Genomic DNA, 20,075 nt, shown 5'->3' with positions numbered 1-20,075 from the left:
AATGTTTAATTTAAAAAAAAACAACATGATTTTCTGGCAACACATTGCCTTTAAAGGTACATGCAATCAACCTGAATAAACAAGCCAATAATGTGGTTTTAAATATTATCTAAACAATTTCCACAATAAACTCATGAGAGAAAACATCTGATCTAAGCTCTCGAGATAAACCAACTTCATTATATAAACTTGATATATTTTTTTTTCTTTTTAGAGAATTTCAAGATTTTAAAAGAACTTATTCAAGTACAAGTTGATTTCTCATGTGTTTGACTTATTGAACTCAAAGATCATTGGCTCTTCTGGGTGACATAAAAGCTGACCGTCCTAGAAAGAAATGCCTTCTTGTTCACACCTGCTAGAAATTAATTCATGTTGGATGATATTTACAGGAATAAGACCAGCACACAGGTATATTCACCCAGTCGGTTAGGCAGCTGCTTCCCGATATGCCATCGGGACAACGGAAGTGGATTGACCCATGCCTCGTTCAGGTAACCCCAGTCTCTCAATGGTGCGCAACTGGCTGGAGTCAGAAGTTATTTCCAGGATGTTAGTTGACTGACTTTATTGAACAAAATACTTGTCAGAAGTGGGATTTGAACCCACGCCTCCATTCAGAGACCAGAACACCCAACTAGGGAAGGCTTTTCATCTTGAGTCTGGCGCCTTAGACCACTCGGCCATCCTGACACCATGAGTGCTGAGCGAGTAGACTGAAAGGTAGATGCAATCACCCTGAATATACAAGTCATTTTGTCTATGAAAAACATCAATAGTCGATAATAAGTATGATGACTGACAGACTGATTTCTCTATATTTATATTCAACTTGTGTCCATAAGGAGGACATTGCCATTTTACTTTGACCGGATAATGTCTCCTAGATAGAGGACAAAGAGTCTAGCGCCATAGACTGCTCGGCCATCCTAACTCCCTGAAGAGATAGGCTAGTAGACTGAAAGGTACATGCAATCAACCTGAATAAACAAGCCAATTATGTGGTTTTAAATATTATCTAAACAATTTCCACAATAAACCCATGAGAGAAAACATCTGATCTAAGCTCTCGAGATAAACCAACTTCATTATATAAACTTGATATATATTTTTTTCTTTTTAGAGAATTTCAAGATTTTAAAAGAACTTATTCAAGTACAAGTTGATTTCTCATGTGTTTGACTTATTGAACTCTAAGATCATTGGCTCTTCTGTGTGACATAAAAGCTGACCGTCCTAGAAAGAAATGCCTTCTTGTTCACACCTGCTAGAAATTAATTCTTGTTGGATGATATTTACAGGAATAAGACCAGCACACACGTACATTCACCTAGTCGGTTAGGCAGCTGCTTCCCGATATGCCATCGGGACAACGGAAGTGGATTGACCCATGCCACGTTCAGGTAACCCCAGTCTCACAATGGTGCGCAACTGGCTGGAGTCAGAAGTCATTTCCAGGATGTTAGTTGACTGACTTTATTGAACAAAATACTTGTCAGAAGTGGATTTGAACACATGCCACCATTCAGAAACCAGAACACCCAACTAGGGAAGAATTTTCATCTTGAGTCTGATGCCTTAGACCACTCGGACATCCTGACACCCTGAAGAGATAGGCTAGTAGACTTAAAGGTACATGCAATCAACCTGAATAAACAAGCCAATAATGTGGTTTTAAATATTATCTAAAGAATTTCCACAATAAACTCATGAGAGAAAACATCTGATCTAAGCTCTCGAGATAAACCAACTTCATTATATAAACTTGATATATTTTTTTTTCTTTTTAGAGAATTTCAAGATTTTAAAAGAACTTATTCAAGTACAAGTTGATTTCTCATGTGTTTGACTTATTGAACTCTAAGATCATTGGCTCTTCTGGGTGACATAAAAGCTGACCGTCCTAGAAAGAAATGCCTTCTTGTTCACACCTGCTAGAAATTAATTCATGTTGGATGATATTTACAGGAATAAGACCAGCACACACGTACATTCACCTAGTCGGTTAGGCAGCTGCTTCCCGATATGCCATCGGAAGTGGATTGACCCATGCCACGTTCAGGTAACCCCAGTCTCACAATGGTGCGCAACTGGCTGGAGTCAGAAGTTATTTCTAGGATGTTAGTTGACTGACTTTATTGAACAAAATACTTGTCAGAAGTGGATTTGAACCCACGCCTCCATTCAGAAACCAGAACACCCAACTAGGGAAGGATTTTCATCTTGAGTCTGGTGCCTTAGACCACTCGGCCATCCTAACACCCTGAAGAGACAGGCTAGTAGACTTAAAGGTACATGCAATCAACCTGAATAAACAAGCCAATAATGTGGTTTTAAATATTATCTAAAGAATTTCCACAATAAACTCATGAGAGAAAACATCTGATCTAAGCTCTCGAGATAAACCAACTTCATTATATAAACTTGATATATTTTTTTTTCTTTTTAGAGAATTTCAAGATTTTAAAAGAACTTATTCAAGTACAAGTTGATTTCTCATGTGTTTTACTTATTGAACTCTAAGATCATTGGCTCTTCTGGGTGACATAAAAGCTGACCGTCCTAGAAAGAAATGCTTTCTTGTTCACACATGCTAGAAATTAATTCATGTTGGATGATATTTACAGGAATAAGACCAGCACACACGTACATTCACCTAGTCGGTTAGGCAGCTGCTTCCCGATATGCCATCGGGGACAACGGAAGTGGATTGACCCATGCCACGTTCAGGTAACCCCAGTCTCACAATGGTGCGCAACTGGCTGGAGTCAGAAGTTATTTCTAGGATGTTAGTTGACTGACTTTATTAAACAAAATACTTGTCAGAAGTGGATTTGAACCCACACCTCCATTCAGAAACAGGAACAACCAACTAGGTAAGGATTTTCATCTTGAGTCTGGCGCCTTAGACCACTCGGCCATCCTGACACCATGAGCACTGAGAGAGAAGACTGAAAGGTAGATGCAATCACCCTGAATATACAAGTCATTTTGTCTATGAAAAATATCAATAGTCGATAATAAGTATGATGACAGACAGACTGATTTCTCTATATTTATATTCAACTTGTGTCCATAAGGAGGACATTGCCATTTTACTTTGACCGGATAATGTCTCCTAGATAGAAGACAAAGAGTCTGGCGCCATAGACTGCTCGGCCATCCTAACTCCCTAAAGAGATAGGCTAGTAGACTGAAAGGTACATGCAATCAACCTGAATAAACAAGCCAATTATGTGGTTTTAAATATTATCTAAACAATTTCCACAATAAACTCATGAGAGAAAACATCTGATCTAAGCTCTCGAGATAAACCAACTTCATTATATAAACTTGATATATATTTTTTTCTTTTTAGAGAATTTCAGGATTTTAAAAGAACTTATTCAAGTACAAGTTGATTTCTCATGTGTTTGACTTATTGAACTCTAAGATCATTGGCTCTTCTGTGTGACATAAAAGCTGACCGTCCTAGAAAGAAATGCCTTCTTGTTCACACCTGCTAGAAATTAATTCTTGTTGGATGATATTTACAGGAATAAGACCAGCACACACGTACATTCACCTAGTCGGTTAGGCAGCTGCTTCCCGATATGCCATCGGGACAACGGAAGTGGATTGACCCATGCCACGTTCAGGTAACCCCAGTCTCACAATGGTGGGCAACTGGCTGGAGTCAGAAGTTATTTCCAGGATGTTAGTTGACTGACTTTATTGAACAAAATACTTGTCAGAAGTGGATTTGAACACATGCCTCCATTCAGAAACCAGAACACCCAACTAGTGAAGAATTTTCATCTTGAGTCTGGCGCCTTAGACCACTTGGACATCCTGACACCCTGAAGAGATAGGCTAGTAGACTTAAAGGTACATGCAATCAACCTGAATAAACAAGCCAATAATGTGGTTTTAAATATTATCTAAAGAATTTCCACAATAAACTCTTGAGAGAAAACATCTGATCTAAGCTCTCGAGATAAACCAACTTCATTATATAAACTTAATATATATTTTTTTCTTTTTAGAGAATTTCAAGATTTTAAAAGAACTTATTCAAGTACAAGTTGATTTCTCATGTGTTTGACTTATTGAACTCTAAGATCATTGGCTCTTCTGGGTGACATAAAAGCTGACCGTCCTAGAAAGAAATGCCTTCTTGTTCACACCTGCTAGAAATTAATTCATGTTGGATGATATTTACAGGAATAAGACCAGCACACACGTACATTCACCTAGTCGGTTAGGCAGCTGCTTCCCGATATGCCATCGGAAGTGGATTGACTAATGCCACGTTCAGGTAACCCCAGTCTCACAATGGTGCGCAACTGGCTGGAGTCAGAAGTTATTTCCAGGATGTTAGTTGACTGACTTTATTGAACAAAATACTTGTCAGAAGGGGATTTGAACCCACACCTCCATTCAGAAACCAGAACACCCAACTAGGGAAGGATTTTCAACTTGAGTCTGGTGCCTTAGACCACTCGGCCATCCTGACACCATGAGTGCTGAGCGAGAAGACTGAAAGGTAGATGCAATCACCCTGAATATACAAGTCATTTTGTCTATGAAAAACATCAATAGTCGATAATAAGTATGATGACTGACAGACTGATTTCTCTATATTTATATTCAACTTGTGTCCATAAAGAGGACATTGCCATTTTACTTTGACCGGATAATGTCTCCTAGATAGAAGACAAAGAGTCTGGCGCCATAGACTGCTCGGCCATCCTAACTCCCTAAAGAGATAGGCTAGTAGACTGAAAGGTACATGCAATCAACCTGAATAAACAAGCCAATTATGTGGTTTTAAATATTATCTAAACAATTTCCACAATAAACTCATGAGAGAAAACATCTGATCTAAGCTCTCGAGATAAACCAACTTCATTATATAAACTTGATATATATTTTTTTCTTTTTAGAGAATTTCAGGATTTTAAAAGAACTTATTCAAGTACAAGTTGATTTCTCATGTGTTTGACTTATTGAACTCTAAGATCATTGGCTCTTCTGTGTGACATAAAAGCTGACCGTCCTAGAAAGAAATGCCTTCTTGTTCACACCTGCTAGAAATTAATTCTTGTTGGATGATATTTACAGGAATAAGACCAGCACACACGTACATTCACCTAGTCGGTTAGGCAGCTGCTTCCCGATATGCCATCGGGACAACGGAAGTGGATTTACCCATGCCACGTTCAGGTAACCCCAGTCTCACAATGGTGCGCAACTGGCTGGAGTCAGAAGTTATTTCCAGGATGTTAGTTGACTGACTTTATTGAACAAAATACTTGTCAGAAGTGGATTTGAACACATGCCTCCATTCAGAAACCAGAACACCCAACTAGTGAAGAATTTTCATCTTGAGTCTGGCGCCTTAGACCACTCGGACAGCCTGACACCCTGAAGAGATAGGCTAGTAGACTTAAAGGTACATGCAATCAACCTGAATAAACAAGCCAATAATGTGGTTTTAAATATTATCTAAAGAATTTCCACAATAAACTCTTGAGAGAAAACATCTGATCTAAGCTCTCGAGATAAACCAACTTCATTATATAAACTTAATATATATTTTTTTCTTTTTAGAGAATTTCAAGATTTTAAAAGAACTTATTCAAGTACAAGTTGATTTCTCATGTGTTTGACTTATTGAACTCTAAGATCATTGGCTCTTCTGTGTGACATAAAAGCTGACCGTCCTAGAAAGAAATGCCTTCTTGTTCACACCTGCTAGAAATTAATTCATGTTGGATGATATTTACAGGAATAAGACCAGCACACACGTACATTCACCTAGTCGGTTAGGCAGCTGCTTCCCGATATGCCATCGGAAGTGGATTGACCCATGCCACGTTCAGGTAACCCCAGTCTCACAATGGTGCGCAACTGGCTGGAGTCAGAAGTTATTTCAAGGATGTTAGTTGACTGACTTTATTGAACAAAATACTTGTCAGAAGTGGATTTGAACCCACACCTCCATTCAGAAACAGGAACAACCAACTAGGGAAGGATTTTCATCTTGAGTCTGGCGCCTTAGACCACTCGGCCATCCTGACACCATGAGCGCTGAGCGAGAAGACTGAAAGGTAGATGTAATCACCCTGAATATACAAGTCATTTTATCTATGAAAAACATCAATAGTCGATAATAAGTATGATGACTGACAGACTGATTTCTCTATATTTATATTCAACTTGTGTCCATAAGGAGGACATTGCCATTTTACTTTGACGGGATAATGTCTCCTAGATAGAAGACAAAGAGTCTGGCGCCATAGACTGCTCGGCCATCCTAACTCCATGAAGAGATAGGCTAGTAGACTGAAAGGTACATGCAATCAAACTGAATAAACAAGCCAATTATGTGGTTTTAAATATTATCTAAACAATTTCCACAATAAACTCATGAGAGAAAACATCTGATCTAAGCTCTCGAGATAAACCAACTTAATTATATGTACTTGATATATATTTTTTTCTTTTTAGAGAATTTCAAGATTTTAAAAGAACTTATTCAAGTACAAGTTGATTTCTCATGTGTTTTACTTATTGAACTCTAAGATCATTGGCTCTTCTGGGTGACATAAAAGCTGACCGTCCTAGAAAGAAATGCTTTCTTGTTCACACATGCTAGAAATTAATTCATGTTGGATGATATTTACAGGAATAAGACCAGCACACACGTACATTCACCTAGTCGGTTAGGCAGCTGCTTCCCGATATGCCATCGGGGAAAACGGAAGTGGATTGACCCATGCCACGTTCAGGTAACCCCAGTCTCACAATGGTGCGCAACTGGCTGGAGTCAGAAGTTATTTCTAGGATGTTAGTTGACTGACTTTATTAAACAAAATACTTGTCAGAAGTGGATTTGAACCCACACCTCCATTCAGAAACAGGAACAACCAAGTAGGGAAGGATTTTCATCTTGAGTCTGGCGCCTTAGACCACTCGGCCATCCTGACACCATGAGCACTGAGAGAGAAGACTGAAAGGTAGATGCAATCACCCTGAATATACAAGTCATTTTGTCTATGAAAAATATCAATAGTCGATAATAAGTATGATGACAGACAGACTGATTTCTCTATATTTATATTCAACTTGTGTCCATAAGGAGGACATTGCCATTTTACTTTGACCGGATAATGTCTCCTAGATAGAAGACAAAGAGTCTGGCGCCATAGACTGCTCGGCCATCCTAACTCCCTAAAGAGATAGGCTAGTAGACTGAAAGGTACATGCAATCAACCTGAATAAACAAGCCAATTATGTGGTTTTAAATATTATCTAAACAATTTCCACAATAAACTCATGAGAGAAAACATCTGATCTAAGCTCTCGAGATAAACCAACTTCATTATATAAACTTGATATATTTTTTTTTCTTTTTAGAGAATTTCAAGATTTTAAAAGAACTTATTCAAGTACAAGTTGATTTCTCATGTGTTTGACTTATTGAACTCTAAGATCTTTGGCTCTTCTGGGTGACATAAAAGCTGACCGTCCTAGAAAGAAATGCCTTCTTGTTCACACCTGCTAGAAATTAATTCATGTTGGATGATATTTACAGGAATAAGACCAGCACACACGTACATTCACCTAGTCGGTTAGGCAGCTGCTTCCCGATATGCCATCGGGGAAAACGGAAGTGGATTGACCCATGCCACGTTCAGGTAACCCCAGTCTCACAATGGTGCGCAACTGGCTGGAGTCAGAAGTTATTTCTAGGATGTTAGTTGACTGACTTTATTAAACAAAATACTTGTCAGAAGTGGATTTGAACCCACACCTCCATTCAGAAACAGGAACAACCAAGTAGGGAAGGATTTTCATCTTGAGTCTGGCGCCTTAGACCACTCGGCCATCCTGACACCATGAGCACTGAGAGAGAAGACTGAAAGGTAGATGCAATCACCCTGAATATACAAGTCATTTTGTCTATGAAAAATATCAATAGTCGATAATAAGTATGATGACAGACAGACTGATTTCTCTATATTTATATTCAACTTGTGTCCATAAGGAGGACATTGCCATTTTACTTTGACCGGATAATGTCTCCTAGATAGAAGACAAAGAGTCTGGCGCCATAGACTGCTCGGCCATCCTAACTCCCTAAAGAGATAGGCTAGTAGACTGAAAGGTACATGCAATCAACCTGAATAAACAAGCCAATTATGTGGTTTTAAATATTATCTAAACAATTTCCACAATAAACTCATGAGAGAAAACATCTGATCTAAGCTCTCGAGATAAACCAACTTCATTATATAAACTTGATATATTTTTTTTTCTTTTTAGAGAATTTCAAGATTTTAAAAGAACTTATTCAAGTACAAGTTGATTTCTCATGTGTTTGACTTATTGAACTCTAAGATCTTTGGCTCTTCTGGGTGACATAAAAGCTGACCGTCCTAGAAAGAAATGCCTTCTTGTTCACACCTGCTAGAAATTAATTCATGTTGGATGATATTTACAGGAATAAGACCAGCACACACGTACATTCACCTAGTCGGTTAGGCAGCTGCTTCCCGATATGCCATCGGGACAACGGAACAAGAAGGCATTTCTTTCTAGGACGGTCAGCTGTTATGTCACCCAGAAGAGCCAATGATCTTAGAGTTGAATAAAGTCAAACAGATGAGAAATAAACTTGTACTTGAATAACAAAATGACTTGTATATTCGGTGTGATTGCATGTACCTTTCAGTCTTCTCTCCTAACTCTCAGGATGTCAGGATGGCCGAGCAGTCTAAGGCGCCAGACTCAAGCTGAAAATTCCTCCCTAGTTGGGTGTTCTGGTCTCTGAAAGGAGGCGTGGGTTCAAATCCCACTCCTGACAATTCTTTTGTTCAATAAAGTCAGTCATCTCACTTCCTGGAAATAACTTCTTACTCCAGTTGCGCACCATTGTGAGACTGGGGTTACCTGAATGAGGCATGGCTCAATCCACTTCCGTTGTTCCAGTGGCATATTAGGAAGCAGCTGCCTAACCCACTTGGTAAATGTAAGTGTGTGTTGGTCTTATTCCTTTAAATATCATCCAACATGAATTAAACTCTAGCAGGTGGGAACAAGAAGGCATTTCTTTCTAGGACGGTCAGCTTTTATGTCACCCAGAAGAGCCAATGATCTTAGAGTTGAATAAAGTCAAACAGATGAGAAATAAACTTGTACTTGAATAACAAAATGACTTGTATATTCGGGGTGATTGCATGTACCTTTCAGTCTTCTCTCCTAATACTCAGGATGTCAGGATAGCCGAGCGGTCCAAGGCGCCAGACTCAAGATGAAAATTCTTCCCTAGTTGGGTGTTCTGGTCTCTGAAAGGAGGCGTGGGTTCAAATCCCTCTTCTGACCATTCTTTTGTTCAATAAAGTCAGTCATCTCACTTCCTGGAAATAACTTCTGACTCCAGTTGCGCACCATTGTGAGACTGGGGTTACCTGAACGAGGCATGGCTCAATCCACTTCCGTTGTTCCGGTGGCATATTAGGAAGCAGCTGCCTAACCCACTTGGTAAATGTAAGTGTGTGCTGGTCTTATTTCTGTAAATATCATCCAACATGAATTAAACTCTAGCAGGTGGGAACAAGAAGGCATTTCTTTCTAGGACGGTCAGCTTTTATGTCACCCAGAAGAGCCAATGATCTTAGAGTTGAATAAAGTCAAACAGATGAGAAATAAACTTGTACTTGAATAAAAAAATGACTTGTATATTCGGGGTGATTGCATGTACCTTTCAGTCTTCTCTCCTAATACTCAGGATGTCAGGATGGCCGAGCGGTCCAAGGCGCCAGACTCAAGATGAAAAATCTTCCCTAGTTGGGAGTTCTGGTCTCTGAAAGGAGGTGTGGGTTCAAATCCCACTTCTGACAAGTATTTTGTTCAATAAAGTCAGTCATCTCACTTCCTGGAAATAACTTCTGACTCCAGTTGCGCACCATTGTGAGACTAGGGTTACCTGAACGAGGCATGGCTCAATCCACTTCCGTTGTTCCGGTGGCCTATTAGGAAGCAGCTGCCTAACCCACTTGGTAAATGTAAGTGTGTGTTGGTCTTATTCCTTTAAATATCATACAACATGAATTAAACTCTAGCAGGTGGGAACAAGAAGGCATTTCTTTCTAGGACGGTCAGCTTTTATGTCACCCAGAAGAGCCAATGATCTTAGAGTTGAATAAAGTCAAACAGATGAGAAATAAACTTGTACTTGAATAACAAAATGACTTGTATATTCGGGGTGATTGCATGTACCTTTCAGTCTTCTCTCCTAACACTCAGGGTGTCAGGATGTCAGGATGGCCGAGCGGTCTAAGGCGCCAGACTCAAGATGAAAATTCTTCCCTAGTTGGGTGTTCTGGTCTCTGAAAGGAGGCGTGGGTTCAAATCTCTCTTCTGACAATTATTTTGTTCAATAAAGTCAGTCATCTCACTTCCTGGAAATAACTTCTGACTCCAGTTGCGCACCATTGTGAGACTGGGGTTACCTGAATGAGGCATGGCTCAATCCACTTCCATTGTTCCGGTGGCATATTAGGAAGCAGCTGCCTAACCCACTTGGTAAATGTAAGTGTGTGCTGGTCTTATTCCTGTAAATATCATCCAACATGAATTAAACTCTAGCAGGTGGGAACAAGAAGGCATTTCTTTCTAGGACGGTCAGCTTTTATGTCACCCAGAAGAGCCAATGATCTTAGAGTTGAATAAAGTCAAACAGATGAGAAATAAACTTGTACTTGAATAAAAAAATGACTTGTATATTCGGGGTGATTGCATGTACCTTTCAGTCTTCTCTCCTAACACTCAGGATGTCAGGATGGCCGAGCAGTCCAAGGCGCCAGACTCAAGATGAAAATTATTCCCTAGTTGGGTGTTCTGGTCTCTGAAAGGAGGCGTGGGTTCAAATCCCACTTCTGACAAGTATTTTGTTCAATAAAGTCAGTCATCTCACTTCCTGGAAATAACTTCTGACTCCAGTTGCGCACCATTGTGAGACTGGGGTTACCTGAACGAGGCATGGCTCAATCCACTTCCGTTGTTCCGGTGGCATATTAGGAAGCAGCTGCCTAACCCACTTGGTAAATGTAAGTGTGTGTTGGTCTTATTCCTTTAAATATCATCCAACATGAATTAAACTCTAGCAGGTGGGAACAAGAATGCATTTCTTTCTAGGACGGTCAGCTTTTATGTCACCCAGAAGAGCCAATGATCTTAGAGTTGAATAAAGCCAAACAGATGAGAAATAAACTTGTACTTGAATAACAAAATGACTTGTATATTCGGGGTGATTGCATGTACCTTTCAGTCTTCTCTCCTAACACTCAGGGTGTCAGGATGTCAGGATGGCCGAGCGGTCTAAGGCGCCAGGCTCAAGATGAAAATTCTTCCATAGTTGGGTGTTCTGGTCTCTGAAAGGAGGTGTGGGTTCAAATCCCACTTCTGACAATTCTTTTGTTCAATAAAGTCAGTCATCTCACTTCCTGGAAATAACTTCTGACTCCAGTTGCGCACCATTGTGAGACTGGGGTTACCTGAACGAGGCATGGCTCAATCCACTTCCGTTGTTCCGGTGGCATATTAGGAAGCAGCTGCCTAACCCACTTGGTAAATGTAAGTGTGTATTGGTCTTATTCCTTTAAATATCATCCAACATGAATTAAACTCTAGCAGGTGGGAACAAGAATGCATTTCTTTCTAGGACGGTCAGCTTTTATGTCACCCAGAAGAGCCAATGATCTTAGAGTTGAATAAAGTCAAACAGATGAGAAATAAACTTGTACTTGAATAACAAAATGACTTGTATATTCGGTGTGATTGCATGTACCTTTCAGTCTTCTCTCCGATCACTTAGGATGTCAGGATGGCCGAGCGGTCTAAGGCGCCAGACTCAAGATGAAAATTCTTCCCTAGTTGGGTGTTCTGGTCTCTGAATGGAGTTGTGGGTTCATATCCCACTTCTGACAAGTATTTTGTTCAATAAAGTCAGTCATCTCACTTCCTGGAAATAACTTCTGACTCCAGTTGCGCACCATTGTGAGACTGGGGTTACCTGAACGAGGCATGGCTCAATCCACTTCTGTGGTCCCGATGGCATATTAGGAAGCAGCTGCCTAACCCACTTGGTAAATGTAAGTGTGTGTTGGTCTTATTCCTTTAAATATCATCCAACATGAATTAAACTCTAGCAGGTGGGAACAAGAAGGCATTTCTTTCTAGGACGGTCAGCTTTTATGTCACCCAGAAGAGCCAATGATCTTAGAGTTGAATAAAGTCAAACAGATGAGAAATAAACTTGTACTTGAATAACAAAATGACTTGTATATTCGGGGTGATTGCATGTACCTTTCAGTCTTCTCTCCTAATACTCAGGATGTCAGGATGGCCGAGCGGTCCAAGGCGCCAGACTCAAGATGAAAATTCTTCCCTAGTTGGGTGTTCTGGTCTCTGAAAGGAGGCGTGGGTTCAAATCCCACTTCTGACAAGTATTTTGTTCAATAAAGTCAGTCATCTCACTTCCTGGAAATAACTTCTGACTCCAGTTGCGCACCATTGTGAGACTGGGGTTACCTGAACGAGGCATGGCTCAATCCACTTCCGTTGTTCCGGTGGCATATTAGGAAGCAGCTGCCTAACCCACTTGGTAAATGTAAGTGTGTGTTGGTCTTATTCCTTTAAATATCATCCAACATGAATTAAACTCTAGCAGGTGGGAACAAGAAGGCATTTCTTTCTAGGACGGTCAGCTTTTATGTCACCCAGAAGAGCCAATGATCTTAGATAGAGATGAGCGAACTTATCAAAATTTCGGTTCGGCTAGTTCGCCGAATTTCACAAAAAAGTTCGGTTCGGACCGAACTAGTTCTGACCGAACCTGTCACGTCCGTGCGCCGAGCATGCTACTGTCCGGGGTGCTGATAGAGTTAATGGGCTGCACTAACTCTTTCAGCAACCTTCACAGTACATGCTCGGCGCGCGGAAAATACAATTTAAATGTAATAAAAAAATAAAAATTATACGTTCGTACTTACTTTCCTCCTGTCCGGCCTCCAGCGATGACGTTTCATCCCTTTCGCCGCTGCAGCCAATCACAGGCTGTAGTGGCGGTCACGCACGTCAGGATGACGCTTCATCCCACGTGACCGCCTCTGCAGCCAATCACAGGCTGCAGCGGCGACATGGATGAAACGTCATCGCTGGAGGCCGGACAGGAGGAAAGTAAGTATGAACGTATTATTATTTTTTTTTGGCATGTATGTATGTTGGTATGTATGTTGGCATGTATGTATGTATATCTGTGCATGCATGTTGGCATGCATGTATATATGTGCATGTTTGTATGTATATTTGCATGTATATATTTGCATGTATGTATGTATGTTTGCATGTGTGTATGTTTGCATGTATGTATTTTTACATGTATGTTGTCATGTATGTTGTCATGTATGTATATATGTGCATGTGTGTATGTATGTATGTATGTTTGCATGAATGTATGTATGTTTGCATGTATGTGTGTTTGCATGAATGTATGTTTGCATGTATATGTGTGTATGTATGTATGTATGTATGTATGTTTGCATGAATGTATGTATGTTTGCATGTATGTGTGTTTGCATGAATGTATGTTTGCATGTATGTATGTATGCATGTTTGTATGTATATTTGCATGTGTGTGTATATATATATGTATGTTGTCATGTATGTATGTATGTATGTATGTTGTCATGTATGTATATATGTGCATGTATGTTGGCATGTATGTATATATGTGCATGTGTGTATGTATGTATGTATATTTGCATGTATATATTTGCATGTATGTATGTTGTCATGTATGTATGTATGTATATATGTGCATGTATGTTTGCATGTATGTTGACATGTATGTATACATGTGCATGTTTGTATGTATATTTGCATGTATATATGTTTGCATGTGTGTATGTATGTTTGCATGTATGTATGTTTGCATGTATGTATGTTGTCATGTATGTTTGTATGTATGTTGTCATGTATATATGTGCATGTATGTATGTTTTCATGTTTTTATTTTTGCATGTATGTTGTCATGTATGTTTATATATATGTGCATGTATGTAATTATGTTTGCATGTATTTATGTTTGCATGTATATTTGTGCATGCTTGTATATATGTATGTATGTATCTTTGCATGTTTGTTTGTATGTATGTATGTTTTCATGTGTGTGTGTGTATGCATGTATGTATGATAGTTTTCATGTATATATGTGTGTATGTTTGCATGTATGTATATTTGCATGTATATATGTGCATGCTTGTATGTATGTTTGTATATATGTATGTATGTTTGCATGTATGTTTGTTTGTATATATGTCTGTATGGCCATGTATGATACTGTCTGCTGGCGCCCTGTATCTAAGTCAACTTCACGGCAGGCTTCTATACATGGTATAACAGTCAGTATCACACATTAAACTGAATCTAAGCCTACGACATGTTTTATTTCATTTTTTTTTTTTTTACAGGTTTGGTGTTTGGACTACGTCGGTTTCGAGGACTACTTAGATGACGTTTTTTTTTCTACAATAAAATGGTTAATGAGGGTTGTGTTGGGGGTGCTTTATTTCAATAAAATATTTTATCTATATCTTTGTCTTTTTATTTTCAAATTTTATTACTACCACTTTAGTAATGGCCGCTGTCTGAGTGACAACATCCATTACTAAGGCGAGGCTTAGTGTTAGCCGGTGCAGAGGCTAACACTAACCACCATTATTACCCCGGTACCCACCACCACCAGGGGTGCCGGGAAGAGGCAGGTACGATCCAGTACCCGACCATCTGTTGTGATGGTCGGGCTCTGGGGCGGCCGCAGGCTGGTATTATGAGGCTGGGAAGGGCCAAAAACAGTGGACCTTCCCACCCTTGTAATGCTAGGCTGCTGCTGCTGTGTTATCTGGCTGGTTATAAAAGTGGGGGGGACCCCACGTCATTTTTTTAAATTATTTATTTATTAAATTTTTTTTTTTTTTAAAAGACATGAGGTTCCACCCAATTTATCATAACCAGCCACATACAACACAGTGTTCTTAGCCTGGGAATGGACAAAACCAGTGGCCCTTCCCACCAATGTAATGCCAGACTGCTGCGGCCTTGTATATGGCTGGTTATTAAAAATGTCGGGGACCCGTCTATTGCTAAATTTGTTAAATTCAAAAAAAAAAACGACGTGGGGGTCCCCCCATTTTTATAACCAGCCCGATACAACACAGCAGCAGCAGCCTAGCATTACAAGGGTGGGAAGGTCCACTGATTTTGGCCCTTCCCAGCCTCATAATACCAGCCTACGGCCGCCCCAGTACCCGACCATCACAACAGATGGTCGGGTACTGGATCGTACCAAGCTCTTCCCGGCACCCCTGGTGGTGGTGGGTACCGGGGTAATAATGGGTGGTTAGTGTTAGCCTCTGCACCGGCTAACACTAAGTACCACCTTAATAATGGACGCTGTCAATCAGCCAACTGCCATTATCTAGGCACTAATAAAGTTTAAAAAAAAACACAAAGACAATTCTTTTTTATTGAAATAAGAAATCCCCAACAAAACCCTCGTTAACCATTTTATTAAAATTTGAAAAAACGTAGATCTACGCAGTAGTCCAACGAATCGAAGATGTAGTCCAATCGGTACATCAAAATCTGCAACAACATAAAAAAACAGTTATCAATGTGAACAATACCAATACTTCTACTCACCTACACACATATATACACGCACACACGCACACACAAACAACCATACACAGACACACATATATACACAAACACAACAAGATATACACACACACACACATAAACAGACAAACACACATATACAAACAAAAACACACATATCCAAACACACACACACACACACACACACACACACACACACAGTTATACACACACATACATGAACACATATACACAAACACATATACACAAACACACCCATATATACACACAAACACACACCCATATACACACATATACACAAACACACACACATACAAAAACACACACAAACATCTACACACAAACATATACACAAATACACCCATATATACACAAACATACCCATATATACACACACATATACACAAACACACATATAAAAACAAAAACAGACAAAGTCACATACCCAAACACACATATATACACAAACACACACATACACAAACACGGTTTCTTTTAAATGCTGCTGGGGAACCCGCTCGATCCACTATATAAGGCTGCGCTACAGTGCAGCATTTGAAAGAAACAGGATCCTGACCTGTCCATAGAGTTTAAGGCAGCACAGAGTATTTCAGGAGATGAGCGTGCAGATTCAGTGCTGCTGTGAACTCTGCTCTTACCATTACGTAGCTCTCAGTCTGTTACCTCTCCTCCACTCCTGTCCTCAAGAACACCTTCACATGATTGGCAAGTCACCACGTAATGGTAAGAGCAGAGTTCACAGCAGCACAGAGTATTTCAGGAGATGAGCGTGCGGATCTTGTGCGGGGTGGTGACTTGCCAATCATGTGAAGGTGTTATTGAGGACAGGAGTGGAGGAGAGGTAACAGACTGAGCTACGTAATGGTAAGAGCAGAGTTCACAGCAGCACTGAATCTGCACGCTCCTCTCCTGAAATACTCTGTGCTGCTGTGAACTCTGTTCTTACCATTACGTAGCTCAGTCTGTTACATCTCCTCCACTCCTGTCCTCTATAACACGTTCACATGATTGGCAAGTCACCACCACGCACAAGATCCGCACGCTCATCTCTTGAAATACTCTGTGCTGCTGTGAACTCTGCTCTTACCATTACGTGGTGACTTGCCAATCATGTGAAGGTGTTCTTGAGGACAGGAGTGGAGGAGAGGTAACAGACTGAGAGCTACGTAATGGTAAGAGCAGAGTTCACAGCAGCACTGAATCTGCACGCTCATCTCCTGAAATACTCTGTGCTGCCTTAAACTCTATGGACAGGTCAGGATCCTGTTTCTTTTAAATGCTGCACTGTAGCGTAGCCTTATATAGTGGATCGAGCGGGTTCCCTAGCAGCATTTAAAAGAAACAGGATCCTGACCTGTCCACAGAGTTTAAGGCAGCACAGAGTATTTCAGGAGATGAGCACGGGCAGCCGTTCGTTTTTCCGAGCCGTGCTCCCATTATGCACACGACCGTAAAAACACCCGTTATTGTGGGTCGTAATTACGACCCGCAATAACGGGCTCATAGACTTCTGTTACCCACGGGTACCTTTCCGTTTTCTCACGGGAAGGTGCCCGTGCCGTTAAAAAAATAGAACATGTTCTATTTTTCTATTTTACGGGCCGTGCTGCTATAATTATAATGACAGCACGGTTCGCAAAAGCGGCCGCCTGCCCGTGGCCGGCCGGCCGTGCTCGTAGTTACGAGTCGTAATTACGAGCACGGCCCGTAAAATAGAACATGTTCTATCTTTTTAACGGCACGGGCACCTTCCCGTGAGAAAACGGGAAGGTACCCGTGGCTAACAGAAGTCTATGGGCCCGCTATTTCGGGTCATAATTACGACCCGTGATAACGGGTGTTTTTATGGTCGTGTGCATGAGGCCCCGTAATGACAGGTGGCTACATGTGTGCACCCGTCATTACGGCAGCGTTGCTAGGCGACGTCAGTAAGGGTATGTGCACACACACTAATTACGTCCGTAATTGACGGACGTATTTCGGCCGCAAGTACCGGACCGAACACACTGCAGGGAGCCGGGCTCCTAGCATCATATTTATGTACGATGCTAGGAGTCCCTGCCTCTCCGTGGAACTACTGTCCCGTACTGAAAACATGATTACAGTACGGGACAGTTGTCCTGCAGAGAAGCAGGGACTCCTAGCATCGTACATAACTATGATGCTAGGAGCCCGGCTCCCTGCACTGTGTTCGGTCCGGTACTTGCGGCCGAAATACGTCCGTCAATTACGGACGTAATTAGTGTGTGTGCACATACCCTAAATAGTCACTGTCCAGGGTGCTGAAAGAGTTAACTGATCGGCAGTAACTGTTTCAGTACCCTGGACAGTGACTACCGATCACAGTACCTGTAAAAAAAAAGACGTTCATACTTACCGGGAACTCCCTGCTTCCTCCAGTCCGGTCTCCAGGCCGTTGCCTTGGTGACGCGTCCCTCTCGACATCCGGCCCGACATTCCTTGATGACGATGCAGCCCATGTGAGCGCTGCAGCCAATCACAGGCTGCCGCGGCCTCTGCAGCCAATCACAGGCTGCAGAGGCCTCTGCAGCCAATCACAGGCTGCCACGTCAGAAAAGGTCGGACTGGAGGAAGAAGAGGGACTCGTCCGCAAGACAACGACCGGGTACGTATGAAATGCTTTTTATTTTATTTTTAATCAGCAGCCTCTTTTCTCTATCAGTGATTGATAGAGATAAGTGGCTGCCGATTTGTATAATGTTTTTGACCGGGTTCGGTCAAAACGGGTTCGGCCGAACCCGGTGAAGTTCGGATTCGCTGCGAACCGAACTTTTCCGGAAGTTCGGACCGAAACCGGGTTCGGTTGTCCCGGTTCGCTCATCTCTAATCTTAGAGTTGAATAAAGTCAAACAGATGAGAAATAAACTTGTACTTGAATAACAAAATGACTTGTATATTCGGGGTGATTGCATGTACCTTTCAGTCTTCTCTCCTAAACCTCAGGATGTCAGGATGGCCGAGCGGTCTAAGGCGCCAGACTCAAGATGAAAATTCTTCCCTAGTTGGGTGTTCTGGTCTCTGAAAGGAGGTGTGGGTTCAAATCCCTCTTCTGACAATTCTTTTGTTCAATAAAGTCAGTCATCTCACTTCCTGGAAATAACTTCTGACTCCAGTTGCGCACCATTGTGAGACTGGGGTTACCTGAACGAGGCATGCCTCAATCCACTTCCGTTGTTCCGGTGGCACATTAGGAAGCAGCTGCCTAACCCACTTGGTAAATGTAAGTGTGTGCTGGTCTTATTCCTGTAAATATCATCCAACATGAATTAAACTCTAGCAGGTGGGAACAAGAAGGCATTTCTTTCTAGGACGGTCAGCTTTTATGTCACCCAGAAGAGCCAATGATCTTAGAGTTGAATAAAGTCAAACAGATGAGAAATAAACTTGTACTTGAATAAAAAAATGACTTGTATATTCGGGGTGATTGCATGTACCTTTCAGTCTTCTCTCCTAACACTCAGGATGTCAGGATGGCCGAGCGGTCCAAGGCGCCAGACTCAAGATGAAAATTATTCCCTAGTTGGGTGTTCTGGTCTCTGAAAGGAGGCGTGGGTTCAAATCCCTCTTCTGACAATTCTTTTGTTCAATAAAGTCAGTCATCTCACTTCCTGGAAATAACTTCTAACTCCAGTTGCGCACCATTGTGAGACTGGGGTTACCTGAACGAGGCATGGCTCAATCCACTTCCGTTGTTCCGGTGGCATATTAGGAAGCAGCTGCCTAACCCACTTGGTAAATGTAAGTGTGTGTTGGTCTTATTCCTTTAAATATCATCCAACATGAATTAAACTCTAGCAGGTGGGAACAAGAAGGCATTTCTTTCTAGGACGGTCAGCTTTTATGTCACCCAGAAGAGCCAATGATCTTAGAGTTGAATAAAGTCAAACAGATGAGAAATAAACTTGTACTTGAATAACAAAATGACTTGTATATTCGGGGTGATTGCATGTACCTTTCAGTCTTCTCTCCTAACACTCAGGGTGTCAGGATGTCAGGATGGCCGAGCGGTCTAAGGCGCCAGACTCAAGATGAAAATTCTTCCCTAGTTGGGTGTTCTGGTCTCTGAAAGGAGGCGTGGGTTCAAATCCCTCTTCTGACAATTCTTTTGTTCAATAAAGTCAGTCATCTCACTTCCTGGAAATAACTTCTAACTCCAGTTGCGCACCATTGTGAGACTGGGGTTACCTGAACGAGGCATGGCTCAATCCACTTCCGTTGTTCCGGTGGCATATTAGGAAGCAGCTGCCTAACCCACTTGGTAAATGTAAGTGTGTGCTGGTCTTATTCCTGTAAATATCATCCAA

General features: G+C 41.2%; 11 non-coding genes across 11 annotated transcripts; 10 read left to right on the top strand and 1 right to left on the bottom strand.

Annotated features, from left to right (window-relative positions):
• Positions 1 to 584: 584 nt before the first annotated feature.
• Positions 585 to 693, bottom strand: TRNAL-CAA (transfer RNA leucine (anticodon CAA)). Its single transcript has 2 exons — positions 656 to 693; positions 585 to 630 (listed from the first exon to the last, which is right to left on the bottom strand). It is a non-coding gene; the product is annotated as a tRNA-Leu (tRNA).
• Positions 694 to 8,742: 8,049 nt separating this feature from the next.
• On the top strand, positions 8,743 to 8,851 carry TRNAL-CAA (transfer RNA leucine (anticodon CAA)). The gene is made up of 2 exons: positions 8,743 to 8,780; positions 8,806 to 8,851. It is a non-coding gene; the product is annotated as a tRNA-Leu (tRNA).
• Positions 8,852 to 9,260: 409 nt separating this feature from the next.
• TRNAL-CAA (transfer RNA leucine (anticodon CAA)) lies at positions 9,261 to 9,369 on the top strand. The gene is made up of 2 exons: positions 9,261 to 9,298; positions 9,324 to 9,369. It is a non-coding gene; the product is annotated as a tRNA-Leu (tRNA).
• A 409-nt stretch (positions 9,370 to 9,778) lies between these two features.
• TRNAL-CAA (transfer RNA leucine (anticodon CAA)) lies at positions 9,779 to 9,887 on the top strand. Its single transcript has 2 exons — positions 9,779 to 9,816; positions 9,842 to 9,887. It is a non-coding gene; the product is annotated as a tRNA-Leu (tRNA).
• A 935-nt stretch (positions 9,888 to 10,822) lies between these two features.
• TRNAL-CAA (transfer RNA leucine (anticodon CAA)) lies at positions 10,823 to 10,931 on the top strand. Its single transcript has 2 exons — positions 10,823 to 10,860; positions 10,886 to 10,931. It is a non-coding gene; the product is annotated as a tRNA-Leu (tRNA).
• A 417-nt stretch (positions 10,932 to 11,348) lies between these two features.
• On the top strand, positions 11,349 to 11,457 carry TRNAL-CAA (transfer RNA leucine (anticodon CAA)). The gene is made up of 2 exons: positions 11,349 to 11,386; positions 11,412 to 11,457. It is a non-coding gene; the product is annotated as a tRNA-Leu (tRNA).
• A 409-nt stretch (positions 11,458 to 11,866) lies between these two features.
• TRNAL-CAA (transfer RNA leucine (anticodon CAA)) lies at positions 11,867 to 11,975 on the top strand. Its single transcript has 2 exons — positions 11,867 to 11,904; positions 11,930 to 11,975. It is a non-coding gene; the product is annotated as a tRNA-Leu (tRNA).
• A 409-nt stretch (positions 11,976 to 12,384) lies between these two features.
• TRNAL-CAA (transfer RNA leucine (anticodon CAA)) lies at positions 12,385 to 12,493 on the top strand. The gene is made up of 2 exons: positions 12,385 to 12,422; positions 12,448 to 12,493. It is a non-coding gene; the product is annotated as a tRNA-Leu (tRNA).
• Positions 12,494 to 18,717: 6,224 nt separating this feature from the next.
• Positions 18,718 to 18,826, top strand: TRNAL-CAA (transfer RNA leucine (anticodon CAA)). Its single transcript has 2 exons — positions 18,718 to 18,755; positions 18,781 to 18,826. It is a non-coding gene; the product is annotated as a tRNA-Leu (tRNA).
• A 409-nt stretch (positions 18,827 to 19,235) lies between these two features.
• Positions 19,236 to 19,344, top strand: TRNAL-CAA (transfer RNA leucine (anticodon CAA)). Its single transcript has 2 exons — positions 19,236 to 19,273; positions 19,299 to 19,344. It is a non-coding gene; the product is annotated as a tRNA-Leu (tRNA).
• Positions 19,345 to 19,761: 417 nt separating this feature from the next.
• On the top strand, positions 19,762 to 19,870 carry TRNAL-CAA (transfer RNA leucine (anticodon CAA)). The gene is made up of 2 exons: positions 19,762 to 19,799; positions 19,825 to 19,870. It is a non-coding gene; the product is annotated as a tRNA-Leu (tRNA).
• The last annotated feature ends 205 nt before the right edge of the window (positions 19,871 to 20,075 follow it).

The sequence above is a fragment of the Rhinoderma darwinii genome, chromosome 4 (genome assembly GCF_050947455.1).
Source record: "Rhinoderma darwinii isolate aRhiDar2 chromosome 4, aRhiDar2.hap1, whole genome shotgun sequence".
Taxonomy (NCBI): domain Eukaryota; kingdom Metazoa; phylum Chordata; class Amphibia; order Anura; family Rhinodermatidae; genus Rhinoderma; species Rhinoderma darwinii.
Note: the sequence above shows the minus strand (reverse complement) of the source record. Positions and strands in the feature narration are given on the sequence as shown.